We start from the raw sequence: 19,912 nt of genomic DNA, 5'->3' as shown, positions 1-19,912 counted from the left end.
GCTCCCCACTTAGCTGCTCTTCCACGTAACAAATTTGTAACATATTGAATTTTATCGGCTTCTAACCAATGTCTCGGGAAAATACCATCAAAAGAGCGGATGAAAACAATCGGATGCACTTTGTCTTTCTCATCACATGAAAATGTCTGAAAGTATCCATGTCGTACTAATGTTTCATCAGCTACTCCCGATGGTATTATGGGTCCTGCATTTTGTGTCAAACTGTGCATAGTATGTGGTGATGTCTGATAGTAATTTTGATCTTGTGGTAGCATTGAAAATGGTTCATTGGGATTTGTATCACTCATTGGTAATTCTATTTTCGGCTGTGTGCTGGGTCTAGCATTATTCAGATTCTCATTAGTGTTTTGGTTGCGTGTTATGGGTTTTGGTATCACTGACAAACTTGGTATTACATTTTCTTTAAGTTTACGTACCTCTTTCTGAATATTATCTGTTTCTCCCTTTACTAGTTCCTTTGTCTTATCTAAAATGATCTGTGTCATTGTCTCAAACTTCTCATCTAAATAATCATCACATAATTTGCATTCATGTACAAGTTATCCTGCTAGAGTTGTGTCATTCTTTAAAGATGCTACATCTGCTCTGTCTTCAAGTTTTTCTAACTTTTCCTGTAAGGATTTCTGCTCCAATGTTACATCATTTAATCTGTCTGAAAGGTCTGTAATCGTCAGGTCTAAGTGTTCTTGGTTTGTTTTTACGGAATTCTGTGACTGTCGTAATTCGTCAACTTGGGTACTGGTTTTCTGTTGTTCAAAAACTACTGTTAAGAATTTCTCATTACATCGTTGTGAGTAAATTTTTGTCTCGTCACTGAATTCCACAAATACCTTTTCTTGTCTCGTAACCTTGTCTGGTAAGTCAGTAAACTTCCTTCCAAGACTACTGGTGGTTTCTCTCAAGTCGGCAATTTGTCTCGATTGTTTTTCAAAATTTTGTTTTATGTCCCGTGTCAGTTCATCGAATCTAGTGTCAAATTTCCCAGTGTCACGTTTTAAATTGTCATTTTTCTCGTCTAAAGCGTCAAATCATTCGTCAGATTTTCTGTTTTGGTCACCAAGTAACTTCAGAATCTGGTTGAGCATGTCAGAGTCCTGTGTCTTAGTTTCGCCATTTCTTCATGTGTGATTGATGTCCGGTTCTGAAGTTGACGTTGTAAATGTCGCGTTTTGTCGCCTAGTACTCACTCTCCATTCGCCTGTATATCTGTTTAAATATAGGGGTTGTCGTCTTAATCGATCCGGTAAAATTATGTCTTGAACATCCTCACAATTAAGTTCAATATTCATTTGACTGTTGGACATGTTTTGCAACGTGTCACTTTCACTAAGCTCGTCCGCGGAAACAATTTATACGCGTCTAGCGTCCATCTTGCGGTTTTCGTAATTAATTGCATATAAAATTTTCCAATGGCAAAAAAAATTTTTAAATATATGTTGAAATCTGAAATTTCTCTTATGGAAATGGATATTTCTATATGATTTTTAATTAGAAATTGAATTATTAAACTGGTACTGAAATTTCCCTCCGCCAAATAAATGACTGTGGATATGCTCTTCACTTATCATTTGCAATAATAGTAAATCAATTTAAACCACAATTTGAAAAAATAATTTCGAAATAAATGGATCGGAATAAAGGAAGTACAGATGGCTGCTTGAAACTGGAAAAAATGTAAATTTCTGTACTCGCAAATTTTTTTTTTTTTTTTTGGTCTTCAGTCTTATGTTGCAAATGTAGCGCCAAATATACAGTTTTCAGTCCAAAATTTTTCTTTCGTGTCCGTGCAAATTATTTTATGGAACGTTATCCTTTTCCCTTTTTTTTTAATTTCCTCAGCATGAAAATGGAAATTAACACGAATTAATAAATGGGAAAACAATATTGTTGTAAATTTTATGCACGTAACATTACAATTGAAATGAATGAGACTTAGTCCAAATTCATTTTGTGATGCTATTAAGTGGTTAAAATTAGATAAAATGTCCAAAATTGATAATAATTGCACTTGTATCAAATCCGGAGATTATAAGTCCAGTCACCAGGACGCCAATTTTTGTGTTTCCTTATCCTCGGGGTTCTGCTGTGAAAAATATAAAATAGAAAATCTGATTGGGTTTGGAATTTTGGTGGATTCAGTTACGGATAAGGCGGACTTTGTATTATTGATTGAGATCGTGCTATAATTTGACCGTTCATGGCAGACCAGGTCGGCAACACTACAAAAAGCGACTGTACGGAAATAGCATCAGAAACGAATTGAAATTTACCTTATAATCTTGTTAGATACGCAGTATCAATTACAATATAGTCTTCATGGCTGTCCTCCTAATTTCTCTTGTAGGACGGGTACCCGTCTTTCACTTTTCTCCGTCTGTTGAAAACTTCTTCAAGTTGTCACTGTCATGATCAATTTACAAATTTGTCGATAACCACCTCGAATCACTATTGAAGCAACCTCGCTTTGTAATATAATTTTAATTTCCACCCAAAAGCCCATTCAACACATCGCCGAAAAATACATGTCTTTCGTATGAAGACAAGAGAGAGAGTGTCATCTATTAGTTGTTAAAAACAAAAACCTACGCAAAAGTAAAAAGACGAACAAAATTATTTATAAAAATCGGTCGCTGGCGCAGCGCTCTTCTGCGTGCGCGATCGTAAATTATATCTTTGTATTGGCGGAGGCGCGGTAGTCAAAGTACAATTACGCTACGCAAATACGTAGTTTTAGCGATAAAGTGCATTAAAGGTCTTGTCATGAGACGGTAATCTTCTCCCCTAAAACGATGCTTCATCAGCTTGATTTTTGCCCACAGTCTCTTGTATAGCTAACAAAACCTATGAGCTGTGAGCTTAGCAAGTTATTTTAGTACATCACGTGTTATATCACAGTCAGAGATGTAGATGTATTACTACTGTTTCAGTTAATTTGAGAATAGGCGTTTAGGGTTTTAGGCCTCAGGTGGGAGTTACACGATTTTATCCTTTGGACATGTTGGGTGTTTGCATATTGTATTGGGAACATGATAAAACTTCCTTTTTATATTAAGATGATATGTAGTGCAAGTGATACAAGGCATTAGATATCTCGTCACAAAGTGTCATTCCTGTTGTAGCGTATGTACTTAAGTACCATAAAAATATAATATTGATGGTTAAACACGTTACCGCATGTATGTTAAAGTTCTAAAGTAATACAAACAGTATTAGCGTTCAGTAACATCGATTACATTTAAGCGTAAAACTTCCATCCTCTCCCACTCTATAAAATCGCTTAACGATATGTCAGGTGATGAACATTCGATCTTTGTACAGAGAGTTCATTGGCTCAGGTAGATATAAAATAGCAATGCCAATATCCTTTCGTAATTTGTTAATTACCACAGACAATTAGGAGATGTGTACAATAACCAGTTTTGCTATTTAATCAGCTATAGTGAAATGTGCATTTCGATAGATAATAAATATATTTTAGACACTGAAGTACTGTAGGGTATACCAATATTATCAATATCTTATCACAGTCCATTAAAAAATACAGGTAATACTTAATTTTGAGAATGGTTGGCTATTAGAAGGTACAGATAACAAGGAGAGCGACTGGCAGTTTCGCTTTAAAGGCAAGTTTAATACTGTTCTCTGACTGGCTGTTTCGGTTTTCATGGCTGGTAAATTACTTGCGTGAGACTGGAGCGCTGAGACACTATGAAATGACAGAAACAGGCACGGCTTAGGCAGGGACATGACCTCCACCTGCCACAGTCGGAGTCTCTACCTACCATCTTCGGAGGAAGGAATGGTGTGCACACTTGACCGTTAAACCCCTTACATTCCTACTCATGAAGGGTGCAGGTGGGGCGTACGCAGCCAACCTCACTCTAATTTTAAACGATTAAAAAGGCGAGATCAGCACCGTTGCTATACTCAACGAATAAATAAGATCTAGCAGAACCATAATATCTCGATACATCAGTCTGTATCGAACTCCGACTCAATTCCGTATTTCGGTAGTAGTGAGTTTGTATACAGTGGATAAAAATCACCATTTGGCCATGATCATGGAAGGAGGAGGTTCATCTAATCAAAACATTAATTAACCCAATCATTTGTGTTCTGTATAAGATGACAATTACAATATTACATGAATGCTGACAGACTACCATATGTACCATATGTACCATATGTACCGTTACATTACTGCGGCTTTTGGTATTAGTTGCATTACACAAGTGCTACTTCATTTTTAATTGTATCAGTACTACTATATTTTTAGTAACTTTACCTATCCAGTGTACCAGTAGACTCTTGAGGAAGATAGTGGATAAAAGGTTTAGTTATTAATTAGTGCACATACACCCTTTTTCCATTATGTGTCCACATTTTATTACCATGTAGATAGCGTGCAGTGAGTCAAGAGCATGAATGCTTGCTCATGCATCCATAAATGCATGTGTAATGTCAAGTTGCTAACTACCTATGTTTCTGGGAAAGATTGCAAACAAAATAGGTATGACGTAGATATATAGTAGTCTGAAATGTGTTGTGCCATGTGTGGTGACGGAAATGATTCAATTTATTCTACCGTGGAACAGAAAGTCGATACTGCCTCATCTGTATGCCACGATGGGCATCGTATCTTCGTCTTTTAAGTGAACGGTCGCTCCGTCAGAGCGTCACCTTCAGGTTGCTGTCTAAGGTACGAGAATGAGTTATTTGCAAAAGTAACTGATTAATCACTTTTCTTGTAAGTCTGTTAATAGTAGCGAAGTGTTATAATGCACATTAATTTTTATATTTCTGGTAATATGGAAAGCAAAGTCTGATGGAATTTCCATCGTGCAATCATTGAATCATCAGCCTTTAGCCTTTAGCTTTAGGACTGCTGATGTTATCATTATTTAATTACAGGTGCTCCTTTCTTATTTCTCCAGCAATTTGTATAGGATCAACTGATTATTTCTTTGTGTGAAACGTATCAGTCATTGCCTTCCATTGTCTGTCGTTGATGGCCGCAAAGACAATTAGCTTGCACTTTAACTCGGACATTTCATACCGAATAAGTTGCGTGATTTCGTGTGTACTGTATAAAAATATTATCGTGTGAACGTTCTCCCAATGAAGAATGGTCTCACCGTCGGTAAACTGTATGCCACTGTTCTCCATGTACCACGTGGCCATGGCTACACATAAAATGAGCTCTCATCGTTCATCAATGGCTCTCATTTATGGCAGCATGCATGTGAAAACATACATTGAGAAAGAATATTACTGTGTGAATTTTATCGGAATCAAGACCTATTAAATGGTGCGTAATGTGTATACCATTGTCTTAAAAAAGCCATGTGCGCGTGACTGTACAGACAATGGGCAACCGCTCCTTGTGCATAGCTTTCAAATCAGGCAGTGTGCCTGTGTTAACGTGAATTTGACATAAACCTTTTGTGTGCGTTGTAGTCGATGCGTGGGCGATGTAGCTGTCTGTAAGGTATATGAAATATCTCTACTACGCTCGCACGTGGTCACAACTACATAGACGATGAGGTTTCTTCTTTCTTGGCCTGTGCGATGTTGTGAATTTTGTCACGCTGATACATCGATGAGCTCACCTTCTTTTTGTTATTACGCTTACTTGCTTAACTTCCACAATCAGTGGGTAGGTGTGCTCTCTCTGTGTACCGTTTGTAAATATTCAGTCTCCGTTCTGATTGCCGATAATTTCTGGTAGGCGCATGGTGCCCCAATTGATTCCTTAAGACTTTTAAAGTGATTCTATTACGGCCCAGCTATAAACCCGATCAATTAGTAACTGAGGACACTTCCCTTCCATATCCATTGCACTAAATTAAATAATAATGAGACTATTTAGCACACTGAGATGTTAAATCACGCCCTGCACCTACTATATGTACTTACAAAGTTGTATGCTTTGTTTTCCCACCACACACTTGCTTTCAAATAATACGCGTTGGTAAAGCATACGGAAAAAATCTGTTGCTCGCGCACGTACTTTCGTAGCCCATTAACCGTAAATAACTGGGTCCTTTTACAAACTACTGATGAGCACATAGTGCAACAATACTCACTGAGGATAGGAATGAGTGACATAATCAAGGTGAGTGGCATACGACACATTTCTTTCACGTTGCAGCGTACCATATTACCGTGCTACGCAGGTGAGAAGCTGGCCAGAGACGGATACGTGCTCTAATTTGTACTTCTCCCCACAGCACCACTACTACTCTATTTCTCCTCTCTAGGGATTTTACCGAGTTAAAACGAGCGGAAAACTGAAACAACCCAATTTATTGCGCATGTATGATTAGCGCAGAATCATACCAGAAAATAATGAGGCTATGGCAGCTCGACTACCGTTTGTGTATTCCGGCATGTCATGGCAGTATTTTTAAACAAGCTACAAAGAAACTCAGTGGAGAAGCACGGAGGATCACAAACAAAATGTTGCAAATCTGTCAACTCTCAGATTGAAGGATGTACGCTTCTACGAAAAAGAAGTTAGCTACGTCGGGGAGAACAGATTACAGCAACCTCTGCAATATTCTTTCGGCATTTTTCATCCAACGCACTCCCACACGTGTTGCAGCCATGAAATACACTCACAGATATTGGTCACAAGTGCGGACAATTGTGCAGGCCATGATCCTACCCAGAGTCATTAGAGACATCGGACCAACGATATTACGGCTGGTTACCTTACCCCCTCTAACAACTATAAAATCATACTACGTAAATGCCTTAGCCTGAGCCCTGGGTTTAGTCCATTGTTGATTTCATTGTAACGACAGAGAGAGAGAGTGACCTATAGAATAAACTGAAAATGAAACGTATTTTCAATTCGGCAACTATTACTGTTGCAGAAGTACACTAAAAAACAAGAGAACAGTTGGTGAAATACGTAAAATTTATTTTTTTGTTTTAAATAAACCAAGGATTGTTAATGAAAATTGAAAAATGAATAAACACAAACAACATTAAATGAACACAGCAAAAAACGAAACTCAGAACGACAAACAGAAGAAAATCTGAACACAAAGAAGAACTTAAAGGAACAAACGAACATTTTTTCAGTGGGTGCAAGCGGCACCCGAGGGTTGGTTACAGGGTCTCTCAGCTGCCCCCTCCACCACTACATGGACTTCCTCCATCTTGGCAGCACCCATGAGGCTCTCGGTTGCATCCTCCTTTAAGTCTTGATGAGCTAGTTCCATCCTGGCATTCACGGGACACTTAGATGCCATTTCCTCATCTCCACATCCTGGGGCAATATCAGAAATGTCCACGACAGCCTCATCTACGCCTTCCTCGGTCTCTCCAAATGCTTCACTCATCTTGGCAGCACGCATGAGACTTTCAGCTGCCTCCTCCTCTAAATCTTGATGGGTTTGTTCCATCCTAGCAGCATTCACTACACTCCCAGCTGCCTCTTCCTCCTCATCTCCACATGCCGGGTCAATATCAGAAACGTCCACGACACCCTCATTTGCCCCTTCCTCAGTGTCACTACATGCTTCACACATCTTGGCAGCACCCATAAGACTCTCGGGTTCCTCCTCTTCTAAGTCTTGACAGTCATGTTCTATCTTGACAGCATCCACAAGACACTCAGCTACTCTCTCCTCCTCTTGATCCATCTTGGTACCGTCCACCTAGGCAACCAAGATGGTGTTAGGTGCTTGGTTAAACTAGAAACAACATTATACACTAGAACTTACATTATGAAATAATAATAATTGGTAAGAGTTTTCACCAAGAGGTTTATATGGAGCATCACTGTTTTACTTCAGAGTCAAAAGAAATTCAGAATTTTGATAGTAGTGATCATGTTTAACAGGTAAGAAGTAAGATGTTGGAATATTATTACTGCACAGGTATTAGAAGCTGATGACTTAGTGTATGGTATGGGAAAGAGGGTTCTTCCATTATCACCGACTTCACAATAATGTAGCGCTAAGATTCTCATACTGGCAGCATGTCTGTAACTAAAAGTCTCAGGCCAACTGAAGAACGGGATACAACCCATCCGCTCTGACCAATGACGTCAGAATTTTCCAGAGATGATATACTACAAAGATTTAATAGCTGAGACAAGTGTTCAGAAACTAAGGAATGCAGGAAAGAGAAACAGGTGGTTGACATACATAACGTCCAGTAATATTTCGATCATAATGTTAAGGATATCGCTTGTTTGAGTCCTGGTACTTCTGTAAAAAATAAAGGAAAAAAAGGACAGAAGTAGTGGTAGCATAGAATACCTCAGTTGACATATATATGAGTTGTATCTCGAAATTCAGTCGATATGTATAGGTTAATTGCAGTATGGGATACGAATTTAACGTATGTCGATTTCTTCGTTTTCGTTAGCATTGGTATCCTATTCTTCAGTTGTACTGTATAGGTCAAGTGAAGCACGGGATACAAATTTTGAAGGTGGTGTTTCTTTCGTCTCCGCTACTACTAACATTCTGTTCTTACGCAGATAGTATTACTAGCGAAGGCAGAAATATCTACATACATGATACTTGCATCCCATTCTTCAGTTGACCTATATAGGTCAACTGAAGAAAAATATACTACTGCTAATGAAAACGAGGAAATCTACGTGCGTAAAATTGGCTACCTGTTGACCGATGTAGGTCAAATAAAGTATGGGATACAATTATTTTTGATTTCGATACTAATAGTATCGACAGAAATTTATCACAGTTTTGCTATCCACGTCAAGAAAACCAATAGCAGTCAAAATTGTATCCCATTCTTCAGTTGAGCTATGTAGGTCAACCGAAGAATATGATACTAATCAGTATTAGCGAATGGGAAATAACGACAATTATAACATGTGTATTCTGTACTTCAACTGACCAATATGGGTAAATCTCATCAATGTTACACAAGTCGCTGTGTTCGTCTAGCTAGCACCAGTATCCGGTACTTCAGTTGACCTGTATACGTCAACTGAAGTACGGGATACAAACTTTACGGGTCTTTTCGCCTTCAGTAGTGCTAGTATAGACTCAGAAAATGATACTACCACCCGACTAAGAACTGTCTCAGTTACAAGCGTTATGTGGTTTGGGGATTCGCAAATGACGCAGAATTCCCCACTTGCTCTTATTCCCTATCTTTTCAAAGCCTCCCAGATTGTGCATTAACAAGACAGAGATTTGAAAACCAGATTTTAAACTCGTTTTTCTTTCCAGGAGCAGTTATGGCCTATATCCATACTTTGTTGGATATAAACGGCTAATTGAAATTGAAGAAGCTGCAGAAAGATTGAAATCTGGAAAAATGGTCCGAGGTAAGTCCAAAACCCACTGAGAAATGGGAAGCATTGCATTACAAGACGAATGGAAAACTTGAACACATGAAATAGAGAGAGCAGTAGAGAATCAAATGGGCAAAAATATTACTTCCAATAGAATTCTTGCCTAATTCACCAGCTGCTGCTTTTAACTGTTTAAAGAACAAAAGTAAAAAAAGAAAAACAGGAAATTAAGTCTCAAACGTGAATACACACACGTAAAAATAAGTTTTGCAGTAATCTGTAAACGGGAAAACAAGGCTGGATGCAGAAGAAATGCGAAACGATAGAAGTGTGTGTAACAATCGGAAAGTTAGATACCATACATGGGAAAATAATGGAAACCGTTAGAGGAGAGAGATTCAGATGCATAAATATTAAACGCTTATCTGACAAGCCGTTACGAACGAAAGGACGGAGGTCTGAAAGCTGGATTTAACATATGAATGGGTCCCACAAAATAAACCAACTTAAAAAGGGAAGTGGATGAAGATTCGAAGTGACATATGGTATACTAAAAAGAGTTTCACACAGCAGTAAAGAACCAATTCGAAGAAAAACTCTTGGCGTACACAACAGTGTTTCAAAATTGTTCAGATCACTGGTAGGGAACCTGAAAAAGGTGTTCCACGTGATACGTAAAACATCCTAAGCTGGTGAAATACACGCAGACTTGTAATAATCCCATTCCCAGACAGACTAAATGCTCACAAGTTTCAGGGTTAAGGGAATAGTCACGAAAAATCTAATACGAATTAATGAAGACATTGGTAGCGGAGGTTTCGCGGAAGTATGGGGACGAGTAAGTCATTTCCGACCTTAGGACTCTGAAGACAGACTGCTGCAAGGCAAAAGTAAATCTGTAGGAACTCCATTTCTGAGGGTCACAGGGATAAAATACAGGGAGTGATGTAGTCCAAAACTTGTGATAAAACAAAGTGCAATTATAAAGGTCTCAGGATCTCGTAGGCATACAGTAGCTAGGACGAGAGTGAGATAAGATTGTAACCTAGAAATTCAGCAAGCAGTACGGACAATAGACAAAAATTAGGTATGGGGATTGAAGCTCAGGGAGAAAAAATAAAACTCTGAGTTCATGACATTACAGTTCTGTAAGGTACACCAATTTCCTTTGATTATCAGTTGAACAAAATGAGTAATGTCTAGAAAAGAAATTACCTATGAATACTAGCAAAAGTAAAAGTAGGATAGTAAAATGCGGTAGAATTGAATTAGGAGTTGAAGGTGGAAAAATGTTAACAAATGACACTGAGAGAAGTAAACTGAGCTTTGTTGTTTGGGCAAAGGTAACAGATTATTAGCAAAGTAGAGGACTTGTAAACATCAGGACGTCAATAGCAAGAAAGACGTTTCTGAAAAGCAGAAATTAATTAACCTATAATATAAATTTCAGTTCTAGGTAGTCTTCTCGAGGTATTTGTCTATAGTGTAGCCATGTAGCCATGTACATGAGTGGAACGCATGAAGATAGACAATTCAGAAGGAATGGAATATATTGTTTTGATATGTTTCTCCAGGAGAATAATGAAGATGAACCGGGTACAGCGTGTAACTTGCGAGGAGGAAATGAATCGAAATGAAGGAAAAAGTCTTTTATCACACAATTCACTGATAGCTGGGATCAGTTTCTAGTACGCATCTTGCGACTACATAGGATCTTGTGTTGTTAACAGGGTGATGCGAGAGGATGAGTAGGGAGAGGAGGTGGAAGGGTTGTAAGATTTGTACAGGTAGAGGAAGACTTGAACACAGTAAGGAGATCGAAATGAATGTCGGCTGCTGCACTTATGGAGAAGCAAAGAGCCTCTCACAGGATAGACTACCGTGGGAACCTGCATCTCATCATACTTCAAACGGGAGACCGCATCATCAACAACACCACCACGTGAACATTTTCTAACAGTTGCTTGGCCCTTACTTACCAAGGGGAAATGGCCGTATTGATGTTATTTATCGTAGAAGAGGGGCCTAGACTCCACGGATATACCCTCACGCGAAAAAATTCTGTCGTGGTGCATTCTGGTAGCAGTTCTTATCTCACTGTAAGTAATAAAACAGCAGTTCTTACAACTCCACATTCAATAGCTTCATTACCCTTCTAACATTCAGCACACTTTCTTTTCCTAATCTTCTGTAATTGATTATTCTAGACTGTTATTGTCGTGGCATTTGATAACACGTCTATTGTAATTTTTTGTTTTATGTTGCGCACGATATTTGGTGTAACTTCGGGATATTTTCACTCTGCCACTACGTGAACGTGTCATGTCTGTTTCAATAAGTGGATTATATTTTCGTAACCCTTTAATGTATTTCAAACTACCTGCTACGCCCTCATCTGCTTCTTGTTCTATGATCATAAAGATGTACTAGAATGGTGGAAACAATGCCTTGAAAAGCCGTATGCAAGAAATAGTGAAGATAAGGAACTGGAGAACGCTGAGGCAAGAAATCCGGAAGAGGAGGGAGTTTGTACCCCGTGTGATCAATTTTATCTCGTAGTCAAGCATCTAAAACATGGGAAAGCCGCTGAAGATGGTGATAAACCAGCAAAACTCGTCAAGGCTGCTTGACAACAGCTACATGAAGAACTGTTCCATTTCACACAAATTACATACGAATCCAGGGAACACCGAAAAGACTTCGAACAATAGTTACAGCGCCAACACAAAAGAATGTATCTGCAAGCAAATGTGAACAATTTTGCACCCTCAATTTAATAACACACGCCACCCAGATCTTGACCTCTATCATTGTAACGCGGACTGAAGAAAGGATGGGTGTAAATGATACCGAAGATCAATTTGGCTTTAGAGGAGCTGTAGGCACACGCGAAGCAGTACTCGGGTTACGGCTAATACCTGAGACAAGACTAAGCAGGAGCCAAGAATGCAGCAGAGTGTCGTAGGAGGAATGCTCAGTATTCAGGTGTATGACAGGAACGATCATTCGAAGCTTAACCGTCTATTAAACATGGGTTCTAAAATGCAGCAATGAGCACTTCTTCTTCGATAGTGTAACAAAATCTCATCTTGGCCTTCTATATTTTGAGGGGCGTAAGTATGGCCCAAATCACGAAAAAAATTTCTTGCAAATATGGGCTGTAAGTTGCTCACCTTCAGACCTTTGGGCACTTGTGCAGCTCCACTGTTGTGAAACACATCTCTTCCACAAAACATGTGCTTACAGATCTTAAGCTACGAATACAGTTCATGTTTACTGGTCTCTTTTGCTTCGAATGACCGTTCCTGTCGCATCTCTGAATACTGGTCATACCTCACAGGACACTGTATATTGCCTACGTCGACAAATAGAAAGTATTAGACGGTGTAGTCTAGCGATAGATTTTCGAGATGCTGAGAGAGGGAATGCCGTAATGTATCAGAACAGAGGAGTACTGCAGTAACTTTACAGAGAAAAGGTGGCTATGATAAAAAGCGGATAACATCAAGAGCAAGCCACTGTTAAATCAGGTGTACGACTGGGCTGTTCACTTTCTGCTATATTATTCAGTGGATACATTCAGAGGACTCTAGATGAATTTAGGGACACACTAGGACTTGTAGTAGGAATTAAAATTGAAGGTAAGATAACAGACATGTTGAGATTTTCTGATGATACTACAGTTTTAAGTGAATGTGCGGAACTACAGAAGCAAGATGCAGATGAAAGTCAGCCCCATTTCTTCCTAACATGCAAATTAATAAAGTTAAGACAAAAATCTTGATGAGCAGACAAAATACCGTTGCACAGTGCTCACTTAACAATGAGGGACTGGAGAGCGTAGAATCCTTTTGCTTCCTATGGAGTAAAACCACCCTGAGACGGATAAAGGAAGGATATTTCAAGCCAAATAAAGCAAGCAACAGCTGCTTTTAACAAGAGCAGGAACCTTACACATCTCGTTTCATAGCCCAGTACCTGAGGAAAGACCTCATAAAGATTTTGTGTGGAGTGTGCCACTGTACAGATGTGAAATACGGACAATCGAGGAGGCGAAAAAAAAAGTGATAGCCTTCGAGATGTGGTTCTATCGCAGCAGTCTCAAGATTTTCTGTGAAAAGAACGTATTAAGCGAATTGAAGCACTGCAGGGTAGATAACGTGCAGCTACGTCTCCTAAAGCTTATTGAACGCCACATGTGTCAGCCATATGCTGAGATGTTATGGTGTCATTAAAGGTGTTACTGAAAGGACAGCAGAAAGGAAGAACACAAGAGACAAACCTAGTCTAGTATACATCAACCGTATCATGGACGACACAAGTTCCACCACCTATACTGCACTCAAGAAAAAAAGGCCGGAGACAGAAATCCTTGGCAAGCTGCTGATAGCTAACGTGATAGCTAAAGACTAAAGAAGAAGGACGAGATCATGATAAGTTTTGAAAGTTGAACAATTAATGGCAAGACGCTTTAAATGTTCGGAAATGGGTACATATTTGAGTAATTAGCGTGTGCTACAGAGAGAAATGTACCTACACTGTGTGATCAGAAGCATCCGGACACCCCCAAAAACATACGTTTTCCATATTAGGTGTATTGCGCTGCCACCTACTGCCAGGCACTCCATGTCAGCGACCTTAGTAGTCATTAGACGTCGTGAGAGAGTAGAATGGGGCGCTCCGCAGAACTTGCGAATTTCGAACATGGTCAGGTGATTGGGTGTCACTTGTGTCATACGTCTGTACGAGACGTTTCCACACTCCTAAACATTCTTAGGTCCACTGTTTCCGGTGCGATAGGGAAGTGAAAACGTGAAGAGACACGTACAGCACAAAAGGGTACAGGCTGGCCTCGTCTGTTTGACAGAGACCGCCAACGCTTGAAGAGGGTCGTAATGTGTAATAGGCTGACACTATCCACACCATCACACAGGAATTCCAAACTGCATCAGGATCTACTGCCATTAGTCTGACAGGCGGGAGGTGAGAAAGCATGGATTTCATGGTCGAGCGGCTGCTCATAAGCCACACATCACGCCGGTAAATGCCAAACGACGCCTCGCTTGGTGTAAGGAGAGTAAACAATGGACGATTTAACAATGGAAAAACTTTGTGTGGAGAGAAGAATCTCGGTAGACAATGTGGCCATCCGATGGCAGGGTGTGGGTATTGCGAATGCCCGGTGAACGTCATCTGCCAGCGTAAAATTCGTAGGCGGAGATGTTAGGGTGTGGTCGGTTTTCTCTTGGAGAGGGCTTGCACTCGTTGTTTTGCGAGGCACTATCACAGCACAGGCCTACAGTGATGTTTTAAGCACCTTCTTGCTTCCCACTGTTGAAGAGCAATTCGAAGATGGCGATTGCATCTTTCAACACGATCAAGCACCTGTTCATAATGCACAGCCTATCGCGGTGTGGTTACACGACAATAACATCCCTGTAATGGACTAGCCTGCACAGAGTCCTGACCTAAACCCCATAGGACAGCTTTGGGATGTTTTCCAACGCCGACTTCGTGGCAGCCCTCACCCAACGACATCGATACCTCTCCACAGTGCAACACTCCGTTAAGATTGGGCTGCCATTCCCCAAGAAACCTACCAGTACCTGATTGGACATATGCCTGCGAGAGTGGAAGCTGTCATCAAGCCACCATATTGAATTGCAGCATTACCGATGGAGGGCGCCATCATTTTCAGCAAGATGTTGGGATACTTCTGATCACATTGTGTATCTCGCACACGCTGCTCTGTTAACCTCATTCCATGTGTAAATTTTTTGTCAATCCGCGACAGCTGTGTCAAAGTAATTTTTTTGAATACATCAAATCATAATTTGTACGCTTTACCTCAAACTTGTTGCTCAGTCTGAAACAGAGTAAAAATCCTCACTATTGTTCTAGCTGTAACTTAATCAGCTTAACTCTAAAGCAGCCTATATCTGTAGAAAACAAAGTAATTCCATTTTATAGCCTAACATCCATTAAGTATGTGGTAATACCATGTTAATTATCTTTTTGGTTCCAAAACCTAAGTATTATGGTGTTGAAAACTAATGTGGGCATAGTATCTCTAGCAGAACCTGCATGGAGACACGTGGGAAACCTATCATTCGCCTCAAAGAGAGACAGTAATACTTTCTCATAACCTGGGCCGTTGCACTTCTTATCAAGTTAAATTGATAGTATGGACAGACAATCCTTTTACAAGATCACGAGTGTCGTAACAGAGCAAACCCCACGAAATTGCATCGAACTGTGCTCTCACTGTGTGATCAGTGTTGGAAGAGAGATGACTATGTTCTTTAGGTGAGACGATCATTTATTTACACAAATGAAATGTTTATGAGGTCGAATATAACCTGCTCAGTTGTTTCAAGAGATCATGCCAAAGTACCGTTATCAAGCGAACGTACTAGATGTAGTAATTATGCCATTTCAAACATCCGTGTTATATGGGATATAATAACTTGTGTTGGCAGAAGAGCCAACACCGTGTTACTAGAGGAGGCCGAAGTGCACGCGCTTAGCTCACGCAGGCTGGCGTGAGGAGGGAAGGACTATACTGACGTGAGGTCTGGAACATGACAAGGAAATAGAATTCAGAAAGCGGACGTAATTAGTTTCATACTTAACTTTAATCCATTAATGATGAACGTCGCTCTTGATTATAGTAACTGAATATGGCGCCTTGCTAGGTCGTAGCAAATGACGTAGCTGAAGGCTATGCTAAACTGTCGTCTCGGCAAATGAGAGCGTATGTAGACAGTGAACCATCGCTAGCAAAGTCTGCTGTACAACTCGGGAAAGTGCTAGGGAGCCTCTCTAGACTAGACCTGCCGTGTGGCGGCGCTCGGTCTGCAATCACTGACAGTGGCGACACGCGTGTCCGACGTATATTAACGGACCGCGGCCGATTTAAAGGCTACCACCTAGCAAGTGTGGTGTCTGGCGGTGACACCACAATAACTTTGTTGTAGGCAACAGTCGTTGAAGTGTTGTAACTGTTGTGACTGCAATATCCATCCTCTACCGTTTCACGTGTTCTTTGGGGGTTTTCCTGGCTTCAATTATTCCCAGCTGCTTGTTTCACATCCACTGACTCTTGCGCAGCGCGCAGAAGTGCTCTGCTCCACTAAGAGGATTGCCTAATTGTACATATTTGTATGTAAGTACATAGGAAGTTTTGCTTTTTATTGTGATATCTCTTGGCGCTAATGTGACTGTTGAAGGTGTGACTGACCAGACAAGTGTATGCTGCTGTGGTCGAGATCTGCATTACACAGCAGCATCTAAAGAACTGCCGCTATCCTTGATAGCAAATGTCAACGGCAGCAATCGCACTGTAGCCAGACGTTCGTACCCTCACTAGCAACCGTATAATTTTTCAGCTATGATTCAGTAGGATATTTTCCGAAGTCTTACATCTCTGTAAGAGACAAGCCAATCATAAATGGTATTCCACAGAAAATTCCATAAGTTGCACTAACTCGATTTCGACTTTGTCGCAAACTGAAATTCAGCTGAAACTTCCTGGCAGATTAAAACTGTGTGCCCGACCGAGACTCGAACTCGGGAACTTTGCCTTTCGCGGGCAAGTGCTCTACCAACTGAGCTACCGAAGCACGACTCACGTCCGGTACTCACAGCTTTACTTCTGCCAGTACCTCGTCTCCTACCTTCCAAACTTTACAGAAGCTCTCCTGCGAAATCTCATTCTGGAAACATCCCCCAGGCTGTGGCTAAGCCATGTCTCCGCATATCCTTTCTTTCAGGAGTGCTAGTTCTGCAAGGTTCGCAGGAGAGCTTCTGTAAAGTTTGGAAGGTAGGAGACGAGGTACTGGCAGAAGTAAAGCTGTGAGTACCGGACGTGAGTCGTGCTTCGGTAGCTCAGTTGGTAGAGCACTTGCCCGCGAAAGGCACAGTTCCCGAGTTCGAGTCTCGGTCGGGCACACAGTTTTAATCTGCCAGGAAGTTTCATATCAGCGCACACTCCGCTGCAGAGTGAAAATCTCATTCTGAAATTCAGCTGCTGATCTTACAGCATTGCCTGGTACGTGCAGTACTGCTAAACGGATGTGTCTCCGACTGGTAGCAGCCATCGGACCGTTGAGACCCGCCACGACGGAGTTCTACAGTTGGCAGACTCACAATCGCTGTAGGCTAGCGTCTGTAACACGAGTAATATTTGTCAAACCCGTGACAGTTTTACAACGGAATCTTACATTCCCTGAGTAGTACTTTATATTTACATTTGGGTCTTCGAACCAACGGTTGCTGTATTATTGGATTCCGATACCGTGAATCAGTCTGTTAATACTTCATGTAAAGATGAGGGACAACTGCATTTTACAGTCATGGAGATGTGTGCAAATCATGAGATTACCTCGATTGATATCACCTGTCTAATTTGCTAATTCTGCAGTGTGTACAATCAGAGACGCAGCTGTTTCCTCATCGCTCTCACACGCTTACTCTCAATGTTAGTAACAATGTCGTTTTACCTCAGTGGGGCCCTCCTGCGGCGCATCCACCAGTGTTACATCTCGTTCCTTGAGGCAAATCTCTCATTGAGTACTCAGGTCGCTGTCTTGATCCTTAAATGAAGGATTATCTTCTGCTATCTTATTCACTTTGAAGCGCCCAATAACGTTGACCTGTGGGTCGTTTGATCTTATAGTTACTTATTCAGCTAGGATGGCATATATCAATCATAGATAAAGCTTTGGATACTTTACTTAGCATTCTTAAACAGATTATATGTTAAATTAGCAGCCCTTAAATGTAGGCTATAAGAAGACGTCAGTTAAAAACTAACTTATCAAATAAGGTAGAGAACTGTGCGATACAAGAATGAAAGGTCGATGATTAGTGGTAGGTTGACACGACTATTTCTATCTCATCCATGAACAGTTACGCAGGCACTTGATAGGAAACGCTGAGACGGTGTGCCTAGATTGGAATATAAGAAACAATTTACTACCGAAGCAGTGCATAATATGCGAGAAGACATAAAGAGCCGGCCGCCGTGGTCGAGCGGTTGTAGGCGCCTCAGTCTGGAGTCCCGCGAAGGCTACGGTCACAGGTTCGAACCCTGCCTCGGGCATAGGTGATGTGATGTGATGTCCTTAGGTTAGTTAGGTTTAAGTAGTTCTAAGTCCTAGGGAACTGATGACCTCATATGATAAGTCTCATAGTGCTCAGAGCCATTTGAACCATTTGACATAATGAGTTTAGCTCCCACAGAAGAATGAAACCAGCCTCTTAAGTCATAGATCTAACCACATGTGACATTTTTCGTGCCCTGTTTTGTAGGTTACATTCGTGAAGGTTTTTTCTTTACTACTTACCACACTACCGCACAAACTCATGTATGCCAAATACACAGTAAAGTAAGCATGTATCTCAAACCAGAGTGTTGTGCAATTGTTTTCGTAAACCCTGTCTGGTGCCATAGTCAAACTCCGTTAACTTCACTAACCCAACGTATCTAAATCAATTCCCAGCAAGAAATAAGAGTTTTTGTTGAAACTGACGTCAGCGAATTCGTATCTGACACTACATGTCCATATTATTTCCTGAATCTGGGCGATTGTTTAAATGAGTAGCGGGGAATCGTACAGACTGCGTGTTGAACGCAGACCACCAGAAGAAGGGAGCGTGTGTCGGTGTCAGGCCACAGTACAGAGCACGCGGCGGGAGCTCCACGGCAGAGGCACTGTCCGTGCCAGCATCCTAAACGATGGAAAGCTGATGTGTACGTTTTAACTTGGCGTGTCCACTGGCGCAGAGGGGGCATATCCTGAGTTAGCAGCTACAGGTTGTGTTCCCACGTTATGGGAACTGCTAGGTCCACAACGGTGAAAAGGTAAGCCTGGAGTGGGACGAAAGGCCATCTGGATCTTATGTGCTTAACAGCACGGCTCCCTGAGATGACAGGCTGCTGCGAAGCTAACTGAAATTTTGTTGACTCTGCTAAGAAACGTGCGAGCACTGACATAGGATAATGCAAACAAATTCTGGAGTGGAAGAACAGAACTCACATGTGTCTACATGGAGAACGCCTGATTGGCTGAACGCACACTCCGAAAAGTAAATAAAATTTCTGATACTTATTGGGAGCGCTCTGTAGAACAAACTTCCATCATTGACTCACCAGCGGACACATCAGTTGAGAGAGGCACACAGAGTTTCGGCTCTCAGGAGAGCAGTCTTCAGTACAGGTCAGATGACTGAGAGTGCTGCAGCCACTACGGCAGCGGCGTTCGCTAACTAAGCTGCAGGGTGTATGTAACGATTTCCGACTGACATTACGGCTTCCTCCGTTCTACACGTCTACATCTACGTCTACATTGATACTCCGCAAGCCACCCAACGGTGTGTGGCGGAGGGCACTTTACGTGCCACTGTCATTACCTCCCTTTCCTGTTCCAGTCGCGTATGGTTCGCGGGAAGAACGACTGTCTGAAAGCCTCCGTGCGCGCCCTAATCTCTCTAATTTTACATTCGTGATCTCCTCGGGAAGTATAAGTAGGGGGAAGCAATATATTCGATACCTCATCCAGAAACGCACCCTCTCGAAACCTGGCGAGCAAGCTACACCGCGATGCA

This window comes from Schistocerca americana, unplaced genomic scaffold (assembly GCF_021461395.2).
Source record: "Schistocerca americana isolate TAMUIC-IGC-003095 unplaced genomic scaffold, iqSchAmer2.1 HiC_scaffold_57, whole genome shotgun sequence".
Classification (NCBI taxonomy): domain Eukaryota; kingdom Metazoa; phylum Arthropoda; class Insecta; order Orthoptera; family Acrididae; genus Schistocerca; species Schistocerca americana.
Note: the sequence above shows the minus strand (reverse complement) of the source record.